The sequence below is a fragment of the Tyto alba genome, unplaced genomic scaffold (assembly GCF_018691265.1).
Source record: "Tyto alba isolate M040663 unplaced genomic scaffold, T.alba_DEE_v4.0 Super-Scaffold_41, whole genome shotgun sequence".
Taxonomy (NCBI): Eukaryota; Metazoa; Chordata; class Aves; order Strigiformes; family Tytonidae; genus Tyto; species Tyto alba.
In genome coordinates, this window is record NW_024881317.1 from 18,005,449 (window position 1) to 18,031,338 (window position 25,890).

The 25,890-nt window shown below is 38.8% G+C and overlaps 1 protein-coding gene across 8 annotated transcripts in view; it reads right to left on the bottom strand.

The window, feature by feature from the left end:
- Nucleotides 1-25,890, bottom strand: part of OTUD7A (OTU deubiquitinase 7A) — a 201,551-nt gene that overhangs the window by 145,196 nt on the left and 30,465 nt on the right. For 6 of the 8 annotated variants that reach the window (XM_032990300.2, XM_032990305.2, XM_032990304.2 and 3 more), the window contains exon 1: nucleotides 6,404-6,602. The exons of 1 other annotated variant lie outside the window; for it this stretch is intronic. The gene's annotated coding sequence lies outside the window, so the exon portion shown is untranslated. Of the gene's footprint in view, nucleotides 1-5,866; nucleotides 5,922-6,403; nucleotides 6,603-25,890 lie in introns of those variants that run through there. One more of the 8 variants, XM_032990303.2, reaches the window with a different exon arrangement.

The following is a 25,890-nucleotide window of genomic DNA, read 5'->3' on the forward strand; positions in this document are numbered from 1 at the left end:
GCTTAATTAAAATGTTACTACTTTTCAGTGTCAATTACCTAACTGCAAACAGCCACAACTTATCAAAGCTCAGATACTGTATCTATCAACTTGACTATTTAGCATTGTCCTCATGGCCTTCTCTGGGAGACTATGACATTATATACTACTTCTGTTGATTCGTGCTGAAAGGAAGTTTCTGTCCAGCTCTTACTCAACTGTACTTGTAGAACTGATGAACACATTGATACTCCCTGAGTCTTTCCTGTATATTCTGTCATTATTGCTATTGGAATTACATAAATCTGCCTTCCCTTTAATTCACCTATACTCTGAGTCAAAAATGTGAAGTTATTTAGAGAGACATGGGAGGTGAATTCATTGCTTCATGCTTAATTACAATTTGCTAAAACAATGCTTTCTTTACACTAAAATAATCTTCTCCCATTACCACAATGTTATTTAATATACCTGTATGTTCTCTTTTTCTCTGGAATTGACAATGTAACAGCTCTAAAACTTAAAATAGAAGCTACTGGGATATCAAATATTCTCAGGTGAGAGATGGGCATGTTTCTGGTAAGGGATGGTAGATCTAAGACTAAGCGTTCCTGATATTTCCATCTGTAACACTTTGGTGTGTGTTATTCTGATAAGGTAAGTATGTTATTCTGATTAGAGTGAGTGTGCTGTCATATCTGTATTTAAGTGTAGAGTTTGATAGCTTATGTTTACTTCTACTGTTTGCTGCTTAGTACGGACTGAATCTAACTAATAAACTCAAGTTTACCACCATCAAGAATCTGTCCTTTACACTGATATCAGTGCTAACAGGGAAAACCACTTAACACAGAATAGAAGCTCCTTTGCAGTGTCTCAGAAACTTTGAAGGTAATATAAGTGTTTGCACAGAAATTTAATGAGTATATACCCAGACAGATATATCTGGGGTCACTCCCTCCATGTCCTTGCTTAGGAATTTACAAAGTACCTCACAGAGTCACTCTACCAGTAATAGAGAAATGACTCATGCCAACCAAGTGACAGAGCAATCCAAGTCAGGGACTCTTTCTCACACATTGTTTCTTGTTGCAATACATCCCAAAAGAAACAGAAAAAGCTAATAAAGTAAAGGTATTACCTGCTATATGATCTTATTTGCCATTCTTGTATTCATGATTTGCATAGTTTGAGGCAAACCACTTTACAATATCAGGCTCCCAAATTAAAGCTCTGTCATTACTGTGGTTTGAACATCTATGTAGACACTGCCTATGGAACACAGCTGTAGCCCTTCTTCACTGGAAGAGTGCTTTTGAAGAAAATTATACTTACTGCACTGTTCAGAAAGTAATTACCATAGAAGAGAGTAAAGTGACTTAATAACAAAGATTAGTGCTGTAAAAGCCTCTACTCCAACGCCCTTGTTCTTGAGAATAGAAGGAGTCTATGGAATGACTGAATTATCAGTCAGTCACGCATTTAGTGTTTCAGCAATACCGATACAATAACCTTAGCTTGGTCTGCTGTGTAACAGAGAGCAAAGGAATTTGTTAAACAGTTTTTTCTATCAGGAATATAACATCGGTAGAGTTTCATTCCTGCTAAGGTGCTGAAACATAACAGACAGAAAACCAGAGAATTTTTCATTCATATTTCCTAATAGCCAATGATTATTTTACCAGTTTCTATGGTACTATCACCATGGCAGCTAGCCATTTTAGTCACAGGCATTAAAACACGCTTCTGATCACATCATAGCAATAGCTTAGAAATATATTACATCGCCTAGTCATATGCAGCAGTAACAACTTGGTAAATGTCCACATGACAGAGGTCACTAATGGCATCAGCAGACATAAGGATTAGAAACATGATATTTCAAGCATCTAATTAAAGAACAAGTTCTCAGTGTTCCTTTCTCTAATTCTGAAAACAATAGTGGAAATATAACTGTTGTGACAAAAATGAGAATCAAAATTCTTTCACAGCTTGATCAGTTTCTACATGGGTTTTGCCCCTTCTTTAATTAACTGCATATGATTACTCAGCAGATTCTAAGAGAATGTGCAAGTGAGAAATAATTCACTGTAGAGCACTGAGTATCTGCGAAACACTGACAGTTAAAAATGGCTACTTCGCCCTTGTATTAAAAAAAAAACATACTTTGTTCTCTGTAGCAATTAAATGGTATTGAAGCATCACATACAAGATTGAAATCGTGATCAGAGAGCATAACTCAGACTGATGAAATTTTCAACATACGAGAAACATACTAATTTTACTAAATGTATCATGAAGTATTTGCAGATATGCTCATTCTGAAAAAAACTGGAAGTATTAAAAAATACTGTCAGCAATAGCAATCCTCCATTTCCTCTGTAAGTTACATAAGAAATTATATTTTCAAACTATCTTAGAGCAAAATCATACTCTTGTCCTGGGATTTCTGATTTTTTTTTTCCCAAATTAAACTGTAATTCAAAAGGCTGAGAGACTCTAAAATATTAAATGAATTTAGAAACCCTTTTAATAAAAGCTAATTAATCAAGTTCAACAATTTCTCTATTTCAAGCCTAAAGCTTTGCCAACAGTCCATCAAAGATATAATAAATAAGTACAGTTAATGTCAAGAATATTCTTCAGTAAAACACTACAGAAAATCACTATGACTAAAAATCACTGGTATAACTGTACCCTAAAATAGACAGCACTGACCTCAAGTAGAAGAACAAAAAAAATCTGAAGTAAACCGAAAATGAGACTTGAAGTACACCACGATTAGCTTTGTCTCTTCAAACTACTTAAAATCAGAAATATTCATCACAGAAGCAGTTAGGCTAGAACAATATAAAAACAGAACTGTGAGACAAGTCTTTGATATATCCAGGATCTCCATGCTTGTTAGATTTACAATTTTTCCTCCCTTGGGTCAGTAGTTGGAGAAGGACAGCTAAACAAAAAGACTAGAAAATATTTTATGGTGTAATAGTTACATTGTTACAATTACATGCATATATTAATTGATCTGCCTTTAAAATAAAACCAATTAATTGCTATCGTGGATTTGAGAACAGTTCTGCCATCTTATCTGGGGACACTCACACTCAACTTCCTCAGTTTTGTGTCATGCTTTGTCTTAGGAAACCAACAATAAAGAAATACAGGAAGATGCAGTGTAACATCTATGCAACATTTATATCACACTTGAACTGGTAAACTTCTACTCTTGCATAAGACTACACTGCTGAATTTGCAGACCATCTAAGCAGCCAGGTTCATCTCTCAGTTTTTTCATTACGGTAACACTGATTTATTTATTCAGAAGGTCCACATGCCATTTACCTCTATGCTTTGGTCTAAATATCTATGAATGCATTTGCACGGCTGTGCAGTGCGCATTCAACTACAAATGAACCAGTAGACTACTAAATCTCCAACAAGAAGCCTTTATTACTTCTTTCAATCCTCAATTTAATAACAGTTGCACTTAATATTGTAAGGACTTGCCATTTCCATAATTGAAAGTTTCTGTTTAATTTTTGTTTAATATGAGACCCAAAATATTTTATGACATTCAAGTCAAAAGGCAATTCAGATTTCATGATGTTTTGGGGAATGCACACTATATTAAACAGAAGGAAACTTCATTGAACACAGTAATACCTGAGGTCTAGACTATCTGTTGACAAGTATTCTGCTAGTTCCTTTAGTCCTCTCCATCTTTCAACTCCAACTTTCTCTCCAGCAATACATAACTACGTGGGAACATCTTGCCAGTGTTGATCTCCTATTAAGACTACAGAAGTTGCTGTGTCTAAAGGCAATAATGAGCTAAATAATACGCGACAACAAGATGATCTACATCTTTTTAAAGTTCTTATGTGACCATGCAGCAAATAAAAAACTTAATAAAATACCATTTTTTCCCCAAATAACACAGTTATGATATCATAAACTCATACAAGATTCTAAATGACATGAAAACACACTAATTAAATCTAAAACATATACTTTTAAATTAAAATTATATGTTCTACACACAGTACTATGGCTAATTAAAACAAAGATTCTCTATTTTTTTAATAAGTAACACGAAAGGGAACTATGGCGATGATTAGCTTTGGTAAGATCTGATTCAGTGTTCATACACCTGCATGTATACAGCTCTACAAAATTGCTGGCCTGAAGTCCAATTCACTGAAAGTCTCTTCAGTCACCGGCCTTTCTGCTGAGTCTGTCAATATGACACTAGGGGAGATGTGCCTGGAGCAATGATAGATGCAGACATAGGCTTCTTAAGAAAGGACTAAGTTACCTGCCCACCTGCTCACTCCACGCTTACCCAGAGTATGTAACGTCCAGCCAATATCATACTTACTTGATTTGTATTGGTAAACCAAGACTAAAATCTTCTAGAACCCATTTGCAAAAAAACTACTTTTCCCAAGAATAGATGCATTATGATTAAGCCATTGTTCAGTTATTTTTTGCACTATATGTATAGCAAATTATTAGTCTATTAGACCTGATTCCTACCCAGCCTTATACTCTTAACAGATAATATACATGAATTAAGCTTTCCTGAAGATGACTGAGCTTCTTGCAGACTTCAAACATAAAAACATAATGTCACAAAAGAGCAAGATTCACGAAAGTGTCATTTCTATTCCACGTCATACTATCATTTCTGCTGTGTGGGCATACACAGCCCACCCTGGTTCTCTCCTCCACACCACAACCAATATTACAGTGTTATCGAAAACATACAGTCTTGTAATAGAAAGTATCCCAGAGGAAGGTATGCATTGATATTCAGCTCTATTCCAGATTCAAGTGGGGAAACTAGCTTGCCCCTGTGTGAGCAGCACATACACACCTGAGCAAAATCTGGCCTTCATCCACAGAAGGGAGACCATTTCGTCAGTTCACACCAACAGCAGAAAACAGAGCCAGAACCAGCCTCAACAGATTACAAATAACAAAAAAACACTTTTCCTACCAACAGCACTTTCAATTCCAGAAACTTAATATACCTTGCTTTAAATCTGTGCCATAGCAACCTTTTTTAAAGTCAATGTCATCTGTAAGGACTGAGTTAAAATGTGGGCCAAATATACCAGACATTAGTTTCCTTTGGATATAGAGCTCAGAACACTGACTGTGTGCTATCCTAGATGTGATCCGAGTTGCGTATGTTGCATGCAGCAACATATTTTGCACTAGCCCGTTGCAAAATACTTGCCCTGATCATCAGTTTCAAGTATTTTTCTGAGACACTGAAGGTCAAATGAAAAGTGTGAAAGGTTTCTTTCTGTTTATATTAACTTTATATCTGTATGCTAGAAATTGAGGCACTATTCAGGCTTAGGGACAGTTTGTTAAAATGTGATGGTGTTTTAGTTGGTCAACTTAAAGAGGCATTGAAGGGACAACAGAAGAGACCATTCCCTCTTGCAATGTGGAGCTCTGTATGCCAACATAGCCATGAGTATCACTGTGTGTGCATGATACTGGCCAGTGATGAGGAACTTATTGTGGCAGAACAACCGCAGAAGTAGTCAACAATTTATTCTTTTCTTTTCAGCACTGGCTCACAAGGGGCTCTGCATCTTTATGTCAGATAGATACTTAACAAACCTCTAGAAAGAGCTTAGAACAGACATATTCCTACAACCTCCAGGGTAAGCGTAGGGAGCTTTTTAAATTCAGATTATGTAAAGTCGTGTGCCTCACTGCATTATGTTTTATATGCACATTATATCTCACTGCACTATATCGCATCCTGTGAACTTCAAATGATCGTCATTCACACAGACCCTGACAGATTCCCTTTTGTAGCTCTTTCAGAGAGAGAACAGATATCATATGTACATGTAATATTTACCGGAATGAGGTCAATCCCCCAAATGTCCTGATAGAGTCCAGGAACCACGAAAGGAGATACCACCTGATCAAACCGGCCTCTTGCCCGAGCAGCACCGGACCACCCGGCCAGGAGCAGGCTCCTTTTATCAGATAAAGCCGCAAAAGCAGGAGCGAAGCTAGGGCGAGAGTCTGCAATGCAGAAGCCCTTCCCGGAGCTCATCAATGAGCTGGGGGAAGACGGGGCGGGGGCAAAGCCGGCAGACCTGCCCGCATCCCCACCACGAAAACCCGCGGCACGGGGCGGGAGGTGTTCGTAAACGCCGGGCTTTGCCCTTACCGGCTACGGCCGAGGGCTTTGCCCTCCGGCTGTCCGCAGCTCCGCACAGCGGGAAGTTCTGCAGGCGGGGCGGAGCGGGCAGCCGCAGGCAAGGACAGCGCTGCGGGCCGGGCCCACCTGTGCCACCTGCCTGATCGGCACCGGCCCGGCCGCTGCGCTGGCCTGCCCCGGCCCCGCTCCCAGCCGGGGAGAGGAGAGGGAGGGAGAAGCAGCTCTTACCTGCTCCCGCTGCTCCTCCCGCAAGCCCTCACTAACCGAGCTCCATCTTCCCCCGGCCGGGGAGGGGGGAGGGGGGAGTCAACCCGGAGCTGCCGTCCCCCCCAGCTGCCGCCTTCCGTCACCGCTGTCCCCCCCGCCCGCGCTGCCCGGCGGAGCGGCCGCCTCTCGCCCGCCCTGCAGCCGGCACCGGGAGACGGCGAGCGAGACCCACCTCCCGCCGCCGCCTCCTTCCCATGAAGTCACCGGCCGCAGGGCCCTCCCCCCGGCTGCCCGCAGCGGCCCGGAGAGCCGCGCTCCGCCCCGCCCCGCGCCGCGCCGCGCCGCGCCGCGCCCGCCCCCGCGGCACCGGGCCCCGCCGCGCCGAGCCCCCCGGCACAGTCGCGGCCCGGAGTCGCCCGCCCCCCTCGCCCGCCCTTTTTCCCAGCTCGGCCTCGCTGTCTCCAGCCGGAGAAGGTGACGGGAGAAGCAGGGGGCAGCGCAGGGCCCGGGAAGAGCGGCCGCAGCCGCCCCTGCAACGCGAGCGCTCCTCCGCCCCTGGTGGGCCCACGGACGGGAGGTGGGAGTTGCTTCCTTTCCGTATCCATCCTAGCGCTGGGAACGACCATGCCTAGTTCTGCCCTCTGCAAGGAGGGTATGTTATTCTAAATTACTGCTTTTCACGCCTTCTATCTTGATACTTGCCGTTATTTGGTCAAGGGATGACAGTAAAGTTTACTTCAGCCTACAGCAACTTCTCAGATAACCTGGTTCCAGCCACCTCGGTACACACACGGGTGTATTCTCTCTCACTTACTTAGAACTACCTCTCCCACACCAAAGCAGTCTTTCACTTCCACTCTTCCAGTAACACTAGATCTGAAAAGGAAAGTCACTGAGGAATACACCTCTAGAACTGAGCATTCCCCTTTTCCACTTATCATGATGCAAAAATAGAAACATGCAAGACCAAGATCTAGGCAAAATATGTGGGATAGAAGGGGAAAAACAAAACAAAACAAAACAAAACAAACCCCATATTTACAGGAGTATCTATTCAATAAAAGCCTCCTTATCTAGAAACACGGATAATTCTCACCTGAAATCAGCCTACTAAAGATGACACGCAATCAGTGACAGGCATAGCAACATTAAATCTTTAACCAGATGTAAACAAAGTTTTGTAATATGTTTTGCACCAACACAGCACATCTGGAGAAGTACCTCTGGTGGCATGTGAGGACAGTTTTGCAGATATGCATTACATATCATGAAATTATATGAAAAACAGATCAGTTACTTACATTCTAGTTCTCTGTTAGAACCCCAACACCAGTATAAAATATTGTTGAAATCCCCAAAACAATTTCACCTTACCTTTGAAAAATACTTCCTTTTGCAGCTAATGAGGAGAATAGAAATTAAAGCATTTGAAAATGTTCCCAACTGTTCCATATATAGCCTTTTCCTGCAAATTCAATGAGCTACTAGCTTTTGGCATGCAAACCATAACAGGCAAAAACCACAACAGTTTTTTCCAATACTGGTTTAGGCCTGCATAAAATGAACTGTCATTGTTTGCCCCTCCTGTCCTCTATTCTCCTTAAAGAAACTCTTTATGCTCATGATTGAAAATCACATAGGCAAGAAAAGTTCTTTGCTGTGCTCTCAAGTTCCTCCCAAAAGCAAAAAGTCATGAGCAGAACAGTTCCTTGGTTTCTTCACCAATGCAAAGTCCAGCATTCTTTAAATGTAGCAAAGCAATATAAACTGTGAAATGTATGGATAACACACTCAGAACCATAACTGCAAAAAGAGAAACTTTTTTTCTTCCTTAATACAATTGTCTATACAGATTTTCCTACAGGTGATTCCCAGACAGTGAGAGTTCTATAAAAGATAGAACAATTTGGCAGAGTTTTGCCAAAAGAGCTCTAGTCCATTCACCCTGCAAAGGAAAGCCATTTGTCAATATGTGAAGAGACCCTCAGGTTGCTACTCTAGAGCTCTCAGGACTGAAGATACTCTAAAAGTAGTCACAGAAGCTATATAGGCTCAGGGATCAAACCACGGTTTAACCAGAAGTCTCTAAGTTGGCCAACTGGTGATATAGAATCAGAAATTTATTTATATGGCTGCTGCAAAAGAAGTGACCGGTTCTCTTTATTTCAGGCAAAGCCAGATATAATCTTAGCAAAAGTCTGAGGGGCTTAGCAAAGAAAAGGGTGCCTAGACCCATGCAGGCAGAGGCTCTCCTATTGAGGCTTGAAGTTTCTTCATTAATCTTTCCTTGCCACTAGCAAAACTTTCTTTTATGCTACCATTATGGGAAAATAAACATGTCTAACAGTCAAAGTCCTGGAGGAAGTGTGAAAACATAGAGACACTGGATCTAGGTGAAATGTTCGTATACTTTGGGGACATCATGTTCTGCCTCCATGGAAGTGGCAGTATCTCCAATAACAACAGTCTTAACAGATTCAAGAACCAAAATTCTTTAGCCCAAAGAGATGCAATGAATACTGCAATTTCTCATCTGAACATCTACCCCCTCTTTTAATTAGAATGCAGGTACGCAGTAGTCCACAAAGATCAGGAACCCCGAGACTGCAAAGTCATTCAGAGATCTTAAATTCCCAGGCTTCTAGAGAAGGGAAGCATGCCTATGCCTGACATTTCCCATAAAACGTATCTTTTCTGTGACCATACATGGACACATGGTGAAGAAACAGAAGAAAAGGAATATCTTCACAACTGATGTTCTACATCAGTCAGCATTACATGACTCTGTAAGTAAACAGGTTCCTGTCATGGTGAAAATGATCCGGGGTTTCTCCCTCTCTGTTCACATAAAGCACTACCACTGTATTGTCTCTCATCACCTGTCTTATGTTGCTCTGGGTCAGAGGCAGAACTGATCACAAACAAAGCAAATTGGTTTGAGCTCAAAACTATTCTGGTATGATCAAACTCATTTCTTCAGTACCACCGACCCAAAATATTGCCTTAGGTGTTCTTGCCCTCTGAGGATGGAAGCAGGTAATACTCTTGTCTTTATAGGCAGGTAAAAACAGAAGCAGAACATCTCTGCAAGTGTAGGGCAATAATTCTACTCATGTAATGCTGACAAAATGTCACAGTGGAACATGACCAGTATGAACACTTGTAGGTATTTGCTTGGAAAAAGACAAACTTTGGCCTTCACCTGCCAGTTAGGCAAAGGAGTGCTGTATTGATCTACTCAGCATTGAAATTACTTACAACGCTATCACAATCACATCTGATGTGACCAAGTATGGTTTTGCACACTTCAGAAATGTCTTCAAAAACCCTGTCTTTGGGGATGGTGTGAAAGAGAATGTATTCTTAATTATCCTGAGCCCCAGTTAAATGAAGGTGTAAGAAGGGTATATGAGCTGTTGCCCATAATCTGATAAAGAACAGAACCCTAAATAAGCTTGTTACGTCAGCTTGATCGCTTAAAAAACTCTGCTGTAATCAGAAGGCAGATGGCAAAGGCTTTTGTACTGTAGCAAGCATTCTAGGCATGACCTGTGAACTGGATGTGTGGAAATACCCACAGAGAGGGTTGAAAGGCACAGAGCAGTCTCATGGATCTAAGGTAAATTTACTGAAACTAGATTCCACACTCTCACCTTGCACACACATTAAAAGCTACACTAAAAGCTACTGCAATAAATAAGAATTTATAACACAAATCCACTCGTGGTAAAGAGGCAGAGATGAAGCATTAAGTAGCTTTTTATGGTTAGTAAATAAAAGGAAGAAAGCAAGAAGGAAGGCTGGCTCCTCGCTTCCCTTTTCTGTTATATCTAGGGAGGAAAGACAACACTGTAGAACAAGGGTTCATCTCCCCTGAAAGAGTTATACATATCAAAGGGAGTTTGTAAACTTATTAAATTCAAAAAGAAACATTTTGCATTCCAGCTGGGCAGAGTAATCTGTGCTCTTCAAGTAAAGAAATGGTATTCCTAATAATATAGATATTGATTTAAATTCTGTCAAAAGCAAGCATGCTGCAATAGTAATGGAATGGGGAGAAAACTCAGATACAGCTCTACAAAATGTGTACTACTAAAATATATATAAAGCTGATTTGAGTTCACAAGACCTTAGAAAGAGAACTGAACTTTCCAGGTATATACCAAAATTGAACACTTGGCTAAACAGAGACAGAGAGAAGAGCAAGAGCACTGTGATTTGGTTAGTTGTATCTAAGCAGAAAACAACTTCAGTGGGTACTGAACTTTGTAATCCAAAAATAAATGGTGAGGTATGATTGGCATCATTTTACACACTGGTAATAAAATACTACTAAAATCTCAACCTTGCATGGATACAAACATCCAAAGCAACGAGAAATCATTTCTCTTGCTGTTTTCTCTCTCTCATGGTAAGTTTATAGTAATTGCAGTTATGAAACTGACAGTCCCAAATATGTTCACTGACGTATACTTAAGTCACCATGAAGAGTTTGACTGCAACATTTGCTGACTACCCAAGTTAGCTTTAGTTTGGCTAACTGGTAGCCATAGCAGAACAGCAATATCCATACAGTGTTACTTAAATGCTTTGCTATACTTCTGAGGACCCTGGACTTTGAAGAGCTAGTATACAGAATTAGTTTCCTCCTAATAGATTTATGGAGTTTACACAGATGCACCATGTTGGTATAACATCCTCTAAAGCACAGAAACCACACATCCAATTTCCATTAACGTTAGGGCAGTAGAATTCCATTTTCTTTCATGGAAACAATATTTGGGTTGCACATTTAGTTTACTTTTCAGTTTCATTGTGGCTGGTGTTATGGGATAATAAAACAAGTTTACAATTCAAAAAAGTCATGTATTTACCATTGATCAAAATTACTGCTAATATTTTTGTTAACCATTAGTGATATGAAAAATTATATTTCTAACAGGCACACACACATACTAAAAATGATGGCAGTGCAGTAATTGAAGGAGAAATAGTTCAAAATGAGAAGACTCTATATAACAGTAAATTATTACAACACAAATGTGTTGACATTAATCACTGCAAATTATTTGAGAACATTTTATATATTCCAATTCACAAACTTAGATTTATTATGGAATGTATTGCAGTCATAAAATAAATAGTTGACAATTTATGAACCTGATATTTTTCACTTTTTCAAAGTTATCTTTTTACCTTTTTATAATGTATATATTTTATTTTTACAATATATATAATTTTACATATATATTCTGAACTTAAATATTATATATACATGGTAATGATGTTGGTTTTACCTCTACCCACCCACCCCACCCCATCCCCCCCCCCCCCAAAAAAAACAAAACAAGAAGTCTAGAGACAAAAAATAATTACTAATTACTCAGGACTTATGCATATGCTTAAAGAGAAGAAAGAGTCTAGGGGACATTTAAGTTAGAAATAGGGCTAAAATCACCTATGTTCAGGTATAAATAAAGTTCATTTTACTAGTTTAGTTCCAGATTATCTTGCCTTGCTTTATTCTGCTGTTCAAAGCATAGTTGTTTTATCCTGGCTATGTATCTTTAGCTCTCAAAATGCAGAGTTGCACAGAGAGGGAGAAATGCTTGTTTCCCCTTGTAGAATGCCACTGAACAAGCCTCCAGGTTGCTTTTTCTCAGCAGGGCTTCTTTATAGTGAAGCATTTTGCTTTCCCATAGTACTGCAGCAGTAACAGCAACCATATAGATGAAGACTGTATCCCACAGAGCCCTGTAATTCCTATTTTCTAAATGCAGCAATTACACAGGAGTTAAATAATTTGAACAAGAGGAGATTCATTACCAGTCTGTATAAAGAAAACAGGGAATCTAAATACAGGCCCGCTCATGATTCTTAAGAAGTTTTTTGGAAAATATCTTGAAAAGATAAGCATTTAAAAGTAAAAATGTAAGTATCATTATCTACCATAAACTTTTCACGACCTCTAAGACATTCTACTGTTGGTATTGACAGGAAAAAGGTCCCTGTCACAGATAGTGCATTCTGTCTACAGTTTTTTAAAAAAGTCAGCGGGTAACACATTAACAGCTACTTCAGTCACTTACTACATTATAGCCATTATAGACATTAGTTGCATAAATCCTTGCCCAGATCCCCAGCCTTTTTGGGGGTTCTCATCAGACTCACAGCCCCAACTCAAGTCCTCACCTTCTCTCCTACCATCTCTCACACTTTTGCCTTCCTATGGCACAAAGCTATCTACAAAGAGAAACCAACATATATTTAAGCCATCTACAATGCGTATTATTCTTCAATTTCAGTTCTAACACTCCCATATGCTCTGAGCCTGCAACGAGTTACAGAGATTCCAGAAAGGATATTAGGTGAGTTCCAGGTGGAAAGCTTATTCCCCAAAAGATAAGAACATTAAGGTTTATTCTTCTGGACCTTTTTTTAAGAGTTCTGTATAAACAACTTCGGCAGATGAAACTCTAATAACTTCTCTCTCCTATATAGTAAATAAGGAGAAAATTCTCTTCTGTGAGACTCCATAGAAGACTGTCAGACTATAGTGAGGAGTTTTTGGTTGGTTCGGGTTTTTTTTTGTTGTTTGGTTTTTTGTTTTTGTTTTTTTTTTAGAGGGGTAGTTGGGGTTTTTTAATACTTTGATGAAAAGATTCATAAAAATATTATATGACATCTATGACTTTGTAGAGTATCTAAAGTTTCCAAACTTCAGTTTGGTCCTCAAAGCTCTATAAAAGAAAGCTTGTAGGAGACAACAACATTTAAACAGCAAATAAATTCGGCAAGACATTCTGCAGTCCAAATCATCTTTAAGAAGTACATGTAGGGTTGAAGAACTTGATGCAGTTAATTAGCAGTTAAAGGAATGATGTACCAAAGTATAACAAAATCCCAAGGCTATCATTTTCATTCTAATTTTATGAAGAGCTAGTGATAAATTGCTGAATAAAAGAAGGCACTAGGCTAAACTTCCCAGTGAACCCCCACCACACATTCAGTTTTTTCTGATGTTTCATCTAGTATCTGTTCATGTGTGCTATGTGCAGAATAGTGCACAGTTCTGTCCCATGTCTGGTCACATAAATCCAGCCCAAATAGCATACTTCCAAATTTTGATGGAAAAGAGCTGTTCTATAGAGAATGATGAAAACACAGAATTCATATAATTTAGTAGACAAAATGAGCATAAATGAAAATCTGGTGAATCCTTAACTTTGTGAATGGATAGTTTCCTGTGCAACATTTGCTGTATGTACATCTCCTTGACTTAATTTGATGTTTTCATCACCTGTCATACTTTTTCCTTCAGCCTATCCACAGTTCTACACCTCACTGATTGCAGAAAGTTCCTTAGAGGACCACAGACACTCTGAAGGGGGTGGGGGGAGGATGGAAGGACAAAGGGAAGGAGGGAGGGAGAGAGAGAGGATGAAGCAAATTGTGGAATGAGGTATCTAATCCATCTTCATTGGTCTATGTTAGATACATCACCTTCATAAAACAACTTTATTTCTACTCCATACCTTCAACTTCAATACCATGAAGGATCCACTTTAAAGTCTCACTACAGAAAACATGGAAACTGGGGCAATGCTGTTAAAGACAAGTTATATACCATAATTTAAACCATATACAACAGAAAAGCAGATTAGATTCCTTCTAATGTCATTTAGAAAAAAAAAAAAAAAATATGACTGATCCTGAATGTAAATGCTAAGCCCAACTTTTAGCATTCTTATTACTGCCAATATCAGTCTGCCAGATCATTAGAGACTAGATATGAATGGACAGACAACATGAAGTTGCATCTTGCATGCAAATATAATGAGACATTTATGCTTATAGATCAATAGAAATCTTTTCAGAAACTCTATCTGTCTAGTAAAGTAAGTAAAGACACAGTCAATCATCCCTTAGAAGAAAAACTCCTCTAGTCATCTTTTAAGATTGCTACAGGAGCAATAGCCCTTAATGATACTTTGATGGTAGCTCTATAACATCTGGAAGGTTTCTGATTAAAAACCTCTTATTATTCTATTTTTACAAAGTAATTCAACATACAGCAAACCACAGAAAAAATATTTATTTGAAGGCCTAGGAAAATCTTCTTTAACTCTAGATGTTAAATGAAAGCTTAAAATAAGTAAATAAAACCACACACACAGAGGCCAGCTGAAAAGGCAGGAAGGACAGACTTGAGTTATGAATACTTCAGAAGATTTAACTTGAACTAGAAATTAAGGAAAACTTAAAAAAAAAAAAAAAAATCCCAACTATTTTTGAGTAATTGTAGCTAATGGTAGTTAAAATTAGGGTTCCTGTGAGTTGTTGCTTCCCCCTCTTACAGTTATACAGGTCAAATCATCAGCATTTTCACTGCTGAATCCTGCACTGTTGGATGCACATACACTGCAGGCCAGGGCAGAACCAGGGTGGGGGAAGAAATCAGGCTGGTTTCTTCCTCCTGACCTGTGAGACTGGGACCCAGAGAGGTTAGCTGTTTCCTAATTAATTTGATTTTTAAAGTTGTTGTTATTATTAAATGTCACTGAAATTAGCAGCATTTCTTGCCAGCCAATTACTTTTATTACTTGTTAACTCTGGAAATATCTACTCAACAAGAACACATTTTTCTATCAAGTCAGTTGGGAAGTTTATTCCTCTTGTCATTACATCAGATTATTATTTTACAGTTACAGACAGATTGTTATCAGCCTTCAAAGCCTTTAAAAATAATACAATATGGTTCCTGGCACTCCCAAGCAGACTGAGAAATGCCACCCACACAATTAGCAACACATTTTTTACACAGCAAGTAAGATTTGTTCTACAGATGTTCTGGAGTTAATTCTGCGGTAAAATCTGGCACAGAACAGAATCACTAATTCACTAAGGCATGACACTTCTGTACTGAAACTCACAGCAGATCTGCAATGCCTTTGCTGCTTACTGGTGAGAAACAGGATCACTTCAAATATCTCTCAGCGTATCTGACTTAGAACACTTCACTAGTACGTGACTACAGCTGTACTTCACTAACAAAATGCTTCACATTAACAAGGTTAGGCATTACAGAATATTGCAAAGGTATACCCTGCTGATAAAAAGCCTAGACCTATAAACACAGTGTTACTGATGCAACTGAACATGCTTCATAGATCTCTATTTATAGAGCTATGAAGATGAGCAACATCTCCCAATTCTAAATAACCTTTCTGGCATGTACAAAGGGTCTGGAAGTTGTTTGTGACACGTGAAGGTGATGTGACTTTTCAATTTTTAATTTTTTTTAAATCAACTGGAACGGTTAAAGTGTCAGTACTATTATACATAAGGACACAGTAAGTGCTACTGATTTATAAATACTCAATGTTCCTAGAGGGAAAGTTTTGATTTTCGACAGTGACCATACTGTTAGCTGACATTTGAGGAGCTGATTAGCACAGTAAACTTTTTTTGAGCAATGCCATGGCAAACTTCCTAATCCACTGGATCCCAACGAACAGAGAAAAGTCTTTCAGTACAAAATTTAGAACTTGTGGAAGAAAACAACTGCCTATCTGCAATGATAGTGAGCACCTGGAACAGTCAATTCTGGACATGGGCAATAATCTAGTAGTGAGTGACATCTCAGCTTTCTTTAAGAGAGAATTACCCTTGCATTACCATTATTACTGCAAGACATAAGACTTGTTCATTTAGTATATGAACCAACAGTAGTGAAAATATACCCATCTGCATTACTGACTTCTGCTGAACTGCATGCTGCTACTATATTCTTTGCATCTGTGCGAAGGCATAACAACACTGTTCCAAAAAACATAGAACCAGTTAGCAGATGTGGGACATTTCAATTGGCTCAAAAAGAAATAAACTGCTACTTTTAGTAACTAACAGCTTTTACAAAGTCGTAAGAATTCAAAGTGAGAGATACATTCTGCTCAGTTTGCAGGAGCCTTTGAAATAGCAAACAAAACATTGTCTTTCAAAGGCGGTGGTGATGTCAAATATTTTACTACTGAAAGGTACATTTTCTTCTGGATTACTGTGTTCAGCTTGAGAATGCTATCTAAGAGCAGAAGCTGAAGAAACTCAAAACCATATAAAGACATGGAAAGACTTCTAGGTGAAGAGACACTACAAGATAGGTAGTTAGCAGGAAAACAGTTGTGAGCTTCTATTATTATCCTCACTGTGGAAATACAAAGGAACATGCCATTAAAATGAACCCTAGTGATTGAAATTACAATACTTCCCCCCCATCCCCTTCAATGCATTAATTGCCACTGGAACTCAAATTCACAACACATCCGAGACCAAGAGATTAAAACAAAGACTGGACAGCCAGACAGCTCTGGAATTCCAAAATATCTCCTAATGACATTAGGTGCCCAATTCTCACTGTACATAGAAAGAAAATTATTAAGGAATATTTTCATCTATGGGCTCATAAAATAAGTTATTTTACTCATCCATAAAACACTATGAACTGTTAAAAGACTAGTTATAGTTTCCTACTCCCATCTTGCCAGCACGCCAAAGTTAAGTGTATAATAAAATGTGCTCCCTTCTCTATGATACAACTTTGCATAAAGACTTAAGTTTTTATCACTAAGAATTCTTTAAAGGTGTCCATCAGTCTTTAGTCATAAAGGCTAGAAATTTTGATTAAACTTTAGTTGTTTTAGTTAAGATTAATATACTCAGTTCACATATTCTATTGCAGCAAGTAGAACATTAATCTGAACAGTTTATTACTACCATCTTAATTTTTTTAAACTCTTAATCAACTAAACACAAACCTGCTAAAATTCCTACATCCTTACTTGAATTTGCAACAAAGCAATTCCTGAACACAGCTGTAAGACTAACTTAATGGTCCAAAGACTGCTTCAGACTTGAAGCAGAAATTATACATCGGTCACACTGAATTAGCAGTTGTCATAGGGATGTTGGAGACCATTATTCCTTGTGTGCACATGTAACTCCTACTAACATTAATGGGGTTACCAAACACATTAAGAGGAAAACTGGCCCCATTATGTGAACATTGTTGCAAAAGATTAACTGATTTCTCATGCTAGATGGATGGAAGTTTTCAACACTGATTCATTGAAGAATATAAGAGCACACGCTGCTATTAAATGAATGCATGGCACAGAAAAGGACTGAAAGCCTGCCTTTGGAAACAATGGTCTACAAAGATCAATACCATACCCTAGGAATCCTCTCCTTCAGAGTTTGGACAAACTACAGGTCTAGGAATGAGGCTACGTGGAATTCATCCAGGTTTCTGCCATGGATGCATGCATGATTAACCACGCACACAACTTAATCTTTTCAGGGAACATTAGTCCCATCTAATACGGCAGCTAACTAACACAGGTGTCCAAATTAGAAACTTGCATTCCTCATATATAGTGTGTGTATATATACACACCTCAGTATACAGAGGAGGGGTGGCCAGGACGGAGGGCATTCTCTCTCGCTTCCACGACTGCAATTGCAGAATCTTGGTATTTTGGGATCACTAGCTGGGAATGGGCTGGGTAGCGGTCAGCAGGTGGTGAGCAGTCATACTACCTACGAGTCTCCCTTTACCCCTCCAATTCCCTCCTCCAGTCCCAGGAAGACGAAGATAGGTAAGCAGCTGCATGGTGTTTGACTGACGATCAGGGTCAAACCATGACACGGTCAAATAAAGATTGGAGTGTGTTTCAAAATGTGCATAAGAGAAGGAAAGCGCTCTAATAACAAAATTGTTTTCTTTGGTTAAGAGCTTTTTCATATAAATGCATACAATAAAAAGTAAGAGCACATAAATATCTGATAAGAGGCAAAAGAAAAAAAGTCTATGTAATGATACAGGGGTTTTGATTCATGAAGAGCTTCTATACATATGAACTCAGAAAGAAAAAAATCCCTGAGTTCAAATATGCAATATTTTTCAGCGGGTTTCTATTTTCCTGTTGCTTTCTGAAAGGAACTCTAAGCCACTGCCAGCAGGGGAAGATTTTCCCTATCCACAAAGGGATAAACAAGTTCTTTACTGAGCATACTGATCAGAAATTCAACTCCTTCTGCAATAGCAGACTGGCTCTTCTCTGTTTGCTCATCAGTTTAGAGAAGAAACGATGGTAACCTGACTAAGCAGCACAAAATTAGGTGTAGAGCTAGTTTTGCAACTGATAGTTCAGGGGCCAGGAACATTGCAGAGCACTATGCATTTCAAGACCAGTTGATAAAGATAGTATGCTTCTTCCTTTACATTCCTCCCTCCTCCAAAAGGCAATGAAAAATAGTTACTCAAAACTACAAAAAAGAGTGTTTCTCTAATTTAGATAAGAGATGCTATAAAACCACTGTTCAGTGGTAATCAGTCCCTAAATCAGTCTTTACCTTCATAATTTAGTTTTAATAGTTCATCTAGTCTGATATAATAATGAATTGGATAATGTGGACTTAATCAAGTTTATAATCCTACTACAAGAAAAAAAAAGCTAATTAACACACGAGCCTAACAACAAAAAAAATTGATTCCTAAATACAATGTTTTAGTCATTAAAAGAGAGAATTTAAGCCTGGCATTCAAAATCTGAGGATCTTCAAGCAAATTAATCTTCATGTTTTCAGATTTTACTATACCTCAGCTCACAAGATGGTGAGTCGATTATGAAAGGCTGTCAATTAATCAGACTGAAAAAACAAAACACATTCAACCCAAACTAGCTACTAGGGCTACATAACCTTATCTGTTCAACATCAGTGCCAGCTTGATAAATCTCTGTAGACAATGCTTAAACCATAATTATGACCATTAGTACTTTGATTTAAACCAATGAGTTATTTTTGTCAAAGCAAGATCAGACCATACTATGGTAACTACAGACTCAATAAAAATAGATCAAATTTTCAATATTAAACTCCTTATTAGTGACTCACAGAGGAGATCAGGTATTGTTTGATAAACAATTTGGCTATGTTGAACCAACAGACTATGTACAGATATTTTCTGGATTCTGTCTTCATTTTTTATTTGGGGAAGGCTATGCATCTGAGAAGCAGAGAAAGTTTTACCATTAAATCTAGCTATAAAATATGCAGCACTGTTGAAAGATTACATTTTGTCCAGTACATTGATTAAGCATTGTCCTGGTTTGGGCTGGAATAGAGTTCCTGTTCGTTTTGGTAGCTGGAGGAGTGCTGCAGCACCCTGAGACCCCAGGGGCACCCCAGGTCCCAGTGCCCTCACCTGTGTGCGGGGGCGGGGGGAGCACAGCTGGGCCCAGATTGGCCGATGTTCCATGTCACGTGACGTTATGCTCACTATATAAAGGCAGGAGTGGGCCGGGAGGGGCTGCCACTTCTGGGAGTGCGGCTGTGGTGCCTTTGTGTTTGGGATCGCCGGCCGGGAGCAGGCGGGTGTCGGTCAGCGAGTGGTAAGCAACTGTCTTGTACATTACCCGTTGATACTGCTGTCAGCATATTATTCTATTACTGTTATTAAACTGTTTTTATCTCAACCCGTGAGTCTCCCTTTGTCCCTCCCATTCCCTCCCCATTCCCAAGTTGGGGGGAGGGTGGGTGAGCAGCTGCATGGCATTTAGCTGCCAACCAGGCTCAAACCACGACAAGCATCCAGTAATGTGTGATCAAGAAACAATTAATGTCAAAATTGTTCTTGGAAAACCAAAACAAACACACAAACAAAAAAACACTGAACAAAAACAACTGTCAAAACATCCAAAAGGAACAAATACGTACTATTGTTTTTATCCAAGCATTAATGCTCTAAGCTTAGCGACAGTGAAGTTTTCAAGTTTAGCTTGCTTTGGATATGGCCGGATATATATTGTGCATCTCTAATGAAAAAACATTTTCAAAGTGAGAACACTGTACTTGTTCCTCACCTAACATGCTGTCCTGTACCACATCCAGCTGCTATCTAGAACAGGAATACTTGTACTTTCAGCAGCATGTGGAACTAAAGAACAGTGGGACTTTTTTTTTCTGATTCCCTCCATCTTCTTCCTCTTCACAGTTTGACAGAAAACAATGGATCAATTTAGTTTACTTCCCGAATTAGAAAAAAAGTGTCTCTCTGGTCACTTGTTTTGCTTCTTTGTTCCCTTTTATCATCACACTGAGCTGAAATACCCTAACAACCAAGTATTATCACTAAAAAGAACCCGGAGAGAAGTTTATTATCTTCCCTGCTGCCCAGAGAGGCAGTGGCATGAGAACTAGCATTCGGCAATGCACAACCTGAAGTTTTGGGTGCTTCAGCTTGTCTTTTTGTCCAGTTACAGGCTATTGGAAGGGTCACTGCCCCAAGCCAAATTTCTGCTCAATTCTCTCCCCAATATAGAACAGAAAATAAAAATTATCACTCCCCTGCTGCTCCCAGACATTAAAAAAAAAAAACAAAAAACAACAACAACAACAAAAAAACCCACAAACAACTTAGAAGTAATAGTCAGTTAATACACCAGTATTTAGTTACTGACAGCTCCTTGATTACAATTCTATGCTTTACCAAACAACACCTTCCCCTTTTACTCAGCACAGAGCTATTACTCACCCCTGGAGAGGAAAGGAAAAATTTAAGGACAGAAACAGCAAGCAGGAAGTTCTTTATATCAAATGAGGCAAAACTGTTTTTCAAAAAACACTGACACACATCTTAAAACACAAAAGGGCAGGATGCTTTCTAATGCCAGTCTTCACTGTAGGTTTACTGAAGGCTGAAAAATTAATTACTCATCTATCCAGTTCTTTGCCTGGTTTCAGAAACTGGGCACTAAGTGGGAAAATCCTTAGTCTTTATTACTTTTCTTACATTTCTCAGTTCTTAATCCCTTCTCCTCAAGCAGGAACAGGCTATATGCTGACTAAAAAGCAACCCCGGAGTACATTAGAGCTAAAACATTCTACAGCATTGGCCATATCCCCTGCGTCAGGCTGGTTTCCCACACTGTCCAATACAACCAAATCCAGCAGAACTCAGCCCCCATGAATTCAGACTATGAAAAGAAGTCAGCTTTTGCCAACAGAATCTACTGGAAATGTTACCTAGACAAAAATCTCAGAAAAAAAATTCCAGCTTTAGCTGACATTACAGAAGATCTAATTAAATAGTTGATTTTTTTTTTTCACTCTTTCCAGGCAAAGAGATGAGTTACATCCCATCAGAGGTTTGCTGATAGAATGTTTAAGAATGTTTAATGATAACATCATAGAACTCAACTTGTTAGCTCTTATACTTAGTGCAGGCATTCTTTACTATAAGCACTATAAGGTCTGTGAATCCAAGATAAGATTTTATCCCCTGAAGCCTCTGAAGAAATGACTTTTCAACAGTTACCCATTTAGGCAGCTGATTTGGGGTTGGTTGGTTTTGTTTGTTTGTTTGTTGGGGGGTTTTGTTTGGTTTTTTTGTTTGGTTTTTTGTTTGGTTGTTTTGTTTTTTGTTTTTTTTTTTTAATTTGAAAGGAGCACACTGTACCCTGTGTGGCTTGAATTTATCCCAGGACACTTAGCTATGACTCATCATAGTAATTCTGCTACACCATTGCTTTTGAGCAAACAAGCACTCTCTTGGCAGATGGGGAGATGCCCACACATCCCTCCAGGATTTAACCACAGGAGGGAAAGCTCACATGCAGCAGTTTAAGTGTTTTCAATGTGTGGGACTTTGCCAAGCACATATTGAGTAGGGTAGACACTTCCTAGAGCCACTGCTCTCAAAGCCATAGGCCTAGCTTGCATGTGCACACTTGGTAAGTATGATACTCCTAGATGTGGCACAGCCCAGCCTCCAGCTCCAATCAGGCTGCCCCAGCAGTCCGAAAATCTGGACAAACATACCAAGTCTTCACATTTCACTACTCATATTTCTTCGAGAAACACAGAATGTATTCAGGGTGTCAGAGTCAGAGCGATAAAGAGAAAAGCAGAGGGACAGCAACATACTCAATTTTCTCTCTTCCTGCAGCAGTTCATCTTAAGCAATATTAATCTCTCTGCTGATGGTGGAACAGAAAAGCAAGTAGCCCATGGAGGTAAAGCAAACAAAAAGATATATAATAAAAAAGTAACTTAATAAAACATGGCATTCAAGATGGATTGCCTTTAGAGACAGGGTAGGGCCTTAAAGACAGGAGTGTCAATTATATGTGTGACTATGTGCAGAAACAAAGACACATGGATGGGTCTGATCCTGACTGTGATGAAATCAACCTGAAAAACCTCCCTAAACTTAGATGACACAGGATTAAGCTCTCAAATGAATGGGCTTCTTGTATGTATAAATTTAGATATATTTAATTATTACAGAAAAACACACTGTCCCTCTAGAGGTTTGCATGAATATGCTTCTAACATTGCTCAAGAAGTTCTTTTTTTGTATGAGACATCTCCAGACTTCCATTGCTCAACTAGATGACACTTCCATGCAAAGTAATTGGGTAGGCATTCTTTTTGGTGATTTTAGTCTGTCAACATCTGTTTAGACTGACTTAATTTAAAATAAAAGTTTATTTTGGCAAATATATTTTGCCATCAGCTAGAGTTCTTTTATATAACTGCAGCCAAAATTTGGACTTGCAAGCCTGAAAAATTTATAATTAAAGAAAAATATGTATACACACATACATGCAGAATAGACAGTGACAGCATAGCCTGTTTTGTGTGAGTGCGTTCTTTCCCCCCCCCCCCCCCCCCCCTTCATTATCATGCAAGGATGTTATTTTCTGACATACATATGCAGCAATGCACAGCTGTGTTCAGCTCTGCCCCTGGACATGCATTCTGGACAACAGTTGTGAGAAATTAAAAGTTCCCAGTGGCAAAAGGGAAAAGAGAACTCCAGAGCTCTACGCCAATTTATTAGAAAGTTGCTTCCCCATGATGCTGGATTCTGCAGTTGAATATCCTCAAAATAAGTTTGGGTAGCACCAGTCTTCTCTTTTTGGACATATTAAATTCTATAATACAAAATAAAAGAAGACTAAGCCAACCTTCCTCTGTCAACATCTATGGTGGACACAGTCCCCAGTGCTCTATTTCATGTAGCATGATTTCCTGCAACACCTCCAGACTATTCTGGAAGTAAGCCAAAAGTAGTTTTTGTTGCTTACTTCATTATTTTCTTCAGTCCACAATAAAATATGAAGATGGCACTCACTTTCACCCATTTTAAACAGAGATGAGTTACTATCAGCAAATACTAAACATTTCACATTACAAATATGTTGTTTTGCCCCTGTTTTCTCACATGTATCAACACTTTCACCTATCACTACAGCAGCCTGATGGATATCCTGCTAACTTGATGCAAAGCACGCTACAAACATGAGCTCCACCATGATGAATGGCATTTAGCTCCTGCTCGCTGTCTGAGGTGGTTGAAGTTCTGAGCCCATTACAGGACAGCTGGGCTAAGGTTATGCTTTTCAGTTTTATTGGACTGAGACTGCAGCTTCCACATGCGCACATCCAGGTTTCTAGAGTGACTCCATGAAAGATAAATAACAGATGCTTAGAAGGTTTCACCATGGACACTAAAACTCTATTGCCTTACAGATACTATCACACAAATCCCGTAACACCTATGGCACAACACTAAATGCTGCATATCTATTCCAAACATATCACTGCTACGTACACAGATCTGGAGATGTAGGTCACAGCTGTCCACAGGGACACAATTATTTTCCGAGATCATTGTTCTGCTACAGCTAGAATACAAAAGAATACAATTAAATCAACTTGCTCTATAGTTTGCTTTTCCTGAACATGGCTTTTCTGGTTCTAGGATTGCTACTGTTACTCTTCCGAGAATTACTAGCACATTGCTCCTAGCCTGAAGGGCAATAAACACATGGCACAGGAAAAAGAGCCAAACACACTTTACACACTATTCTAGTAGATGGGTCAGAGGCATTCTTGCCTGGCTTTTAAACAAAGGAAAATAAAACAGTGGGCCTTACAACTAGTTTTTAGTCACAATGTATCTTTCATATCAAGTAAGAACCCTGCAGGAAGACTGACAACAGCCCATGAGATGCCGTCATTACACACTACCTTCAACAAGAGTCTTATTTCTGAAACAGAATCCTTTCTTCCCTGCACTCAACAAAAAGATTATAAACAACACTTCATGGCTTTCTTATAAGGAAAGAAAAATTAACCTATAAAATGATAACATTCTCTAATTCTCACAGAAATCTATAGAAAGTGTTCCCCTAGCCTTAGAGACTGATACTTGACCTGAAATAACAGGTTATTTTCTCACTTTGCTCCGAAGTACTTCAAATAGCCTAATGAAATATATGTAGTAACTGTCATAAGGTCTGTCTCTAACTGTTGCACCTCAGAGGGAAAAAGAAAGCATGAACATCAAGTTCTACAGAAAGCATGCAAGCAATCTGTTCCATTGAGCTGATGCACTGGACAGAAACATTTTATATTTCATTGCTTTGATGCTGACAGTTAAGTGCAAATTGCTTCTCATTAAAACAGAAATCTCTTGAGACTACTAAGATTAAGAACACAAGAATATAAAAAAAATAAAAGTTATTTTGATTCATTCTGCCTATATTTTGATGTTACAGCAATAGCAATGAATGTATCATTCATATATATTTAACAGATTTAGAATAGCTATTTCCCTAAATAAGAGAAATTTGGCTTGGGTGAACCATCTCTGTTAAAAATCACAGTCCTTAACTCTTCCAACTCAAACACTCCTTAAAGTTGACTCATACTGATTATCCATCCTCACCCTGCCTCTAAAAAAGCATTCAAAAATATCACACTAATTTGCCTCTGGATTTATAAATGTTGTGTAATACCAAATGTGCACTTTCCTCCTATTTGTTTTTCTAATGGGTTTAAAACTATGTGCTGGTAATAGCCAAAAAAAAAAAAAAAAAAAAGTATTTGACCATACTACTTTTAGACTGTGGTAAGTTAAAGAGAGGTGCTTCTAGGCACCTCTCAGGCCTCCACTATGGAGTAACAGCCATTCAGTAATGCGAAAACTGATGGTAGAGTAAAATCTCCCTTCAATATTTTTACACGAGTTCTTGATTTGAGTTTCCTTAAGGAGAGGAGGCATATCTTACCAGAATAAGTGGCTCACAGCTTCAGATAAGCATTGGCCCTTCTAACAGCAGCTTCACAACCACCATCTTTGCCAAAAACTATGCTCCTCTGTGACATAAGTCCAGATAACTGCTTCTATCATTCCTAATCCATTTCACACAGGCAAACTCACAGATAATGTTCTAGAAATCAGAGAAAAATTTAGGTTGGAAGGGATGTCACTAGTCCAGCTTGCTCATCAAAGCAGGTCTAGTTTTAAAGTTACCATAACGTATCTTTATTTTATTATAAAGCTAGCAACTAATACCATGAAGTGAGAGGTTTTCATTGGTAGTAATTCCTATGGAAGTTTATAAGGTAACTTCAGGAGTGGGGAAAGGGCTTATATA